Source organism: Macrotis lagotis, chromosome 2 (genome assembly GCF_037893015.1).
Source record: "Macrotis lagotis isolate mMagLag1 chromosome 2, bilby.v1.9.chrom.fasta, whole genome shotgun sequence".
Classification (NCBI taxonomy): domain Eukaryota; kingdom Metazoa; phylum Chordata; class Mammalia; order Peramelemorphia; family Peramelidae; genus Macrotis; species Macrotis lagotis.
In genome coordinates, this window is record NC_133659.1 from 177,341,370 (window position 1) to 177,343,291 (window position 1,922).

The 1,922-nt window shown below is 34.3% G+C and overlaps 1 pseudogene; it reads left to right on the top strand.

Annotated features, from left to right (window-relative positions):
* Window positions 1–229: 229 nt before the first annotated feature.
* On the top strand, window positions 230–538 carry LOC141511302 (10 kDa heat shock protein, mitochondrial pseudogene; annotated as a pseudogene).
* Window positions 539–1,922: the final 1,384 nt, after the last annotated feature.

Sequence of the window (1,922 nt, forward strand, 5' to 3'; positions counted from 1 at the left end):
TTATATTACAAACTATATAAATTATTACAATATTATAAATTAAGAACAATAAAATGCAAGTCAAATACATTGGGCAATATGTGTCCCAAATAATCTAAAGAAAAAGCACAAATTCATTTCCAACAACAAATAGTGACTTTTACGTGTCGTTTAATAGTTTTAAGAGATAATTTTGGGATGGAGCAGATGCACCGAGGCGGACAGCGAGCTGCGGGCTGCTGCGGGAGTCATGACAAGGCAGGCTTTTAGAAAGTTTCTTCCCCACCTTGACTGAGTTTTGGTGGAAAGGAGTGCTGCTGAGACTGTTACCAAGGGAGGTATCATGCCTCCAGAGAAGTCTCAAGGAAAAGTATTACAAGCCACAGTAGTGGCTGTTGGATCAGTATCCAAAGGAAAGAGTGGAGAGATTCAGCCAGTTAGTGTGAAAGTTGGAGACAAAGTTCTTCTTCCAGAATACTGTGGCACCAAAGTAGTTATAGCGGACAAGGACTATTTCTTATTTAGAGATAGTGACATTCTGGGGAAATATGTGGACTGAAATCACTAATGAAGTGGCCTCTGAAAGTTGCCCATTCTGCTGAAGTTCTGAAATCTTTGTTTCATCATGTAAATAATTTCCAGGTCTCTTGTTTTATAATAAATGGGTATCTTGTGTCTCTAAAATCCAATTTCTCTGCATCAATATGAACATTTCCAAATAAAAACTGTATAAATGGAAAAAAGAGATAATTTCTGGATAATTAGTCCTTTGATATATAATGCCAGTACTTTATTAATAAGAGAGAGATCAGTGACTAAATGACAATCATGAAGATAGGCTCGAAGTTTATGTTGATAAATGGGTGTTTTTACAGAGGGTGATTATAAACTCTGATTGGTTAACAAGTAATGAATATGAATATTACAATGAGAATTTAGCCCTAATCCAATGAACTTTTCTTATGTCATTTACTTCTAATTTTTTAAATCTCTGTGAATAGTAAAAGCAAACATTTTAGTCATCTATGGTTTTGACTAAAAATCTACAGAGTTGTTATTTGTTCTTCATTTTTGAAAAGGACCGATGATATAACTGGGTGAATCCTTTTCAGAGCTGCTCATTAATCTTTGGTGTCCACCTGTCCCCAAATTATCATCTGTTACTCCAATAAGTTGTCCTTTTGAGCATCAGTTCAAACCAATAAAACCATCTCAGCAGACAAGCTACACTAGGTGAATCTACAGAGCATCCTGAATCTGGACTTGTCTTATCTAGAGGATCCACTATTTAAGTTGGGGAATTACACCATTGAAGCCACACAATGGTGCAGCTAGGTGGCTTAGTGAATAGAGCACCAGCCCTAGAGCCAAGAGGACCCAAGTTCAAATCCAGCCTCAGACACTTAATAATTACCTAGCTGTGGACTTTGGGCAAGTGCTTAACCCCATTACCTTGCAAAAAACATAAGAAAAAAAGAAACCACACAAATAAGAAAAATAAAATAAAGTAGCAATTGGTAGCAGAAAAGCATTTGAAAAATCTATCATAAATTCAAATTCAAAGTTTTAGAAATATAATGTTTCTGGATTTTACTAAAATAATATTCAAAGCATTTCATCTGTAGTATGAACAAATGGAGGGGTTAATTTAAATTTCCACTATAAAAGCAGAAACTCAACAATCATACCCTTTGTCTCCATTTCTATTTAACAGTAAATGAGTCCAATAAAAATCAATGAAAAATCAAAATTATGGGATTACAGAGAACAAAAGTTAAGGTTCTAATTTTCAATACAAAAGTAAGGAATCAGACAATAAAAACCTTTATATAGCTGGGATTCTGTGCAACTCACAATGCTGAAGGAATTTATAAGGCAATTTCCAAGCATATTACAAAATATTAGGAATATAAGCACATTAAAGCAAGTAATTTGATCTTGAA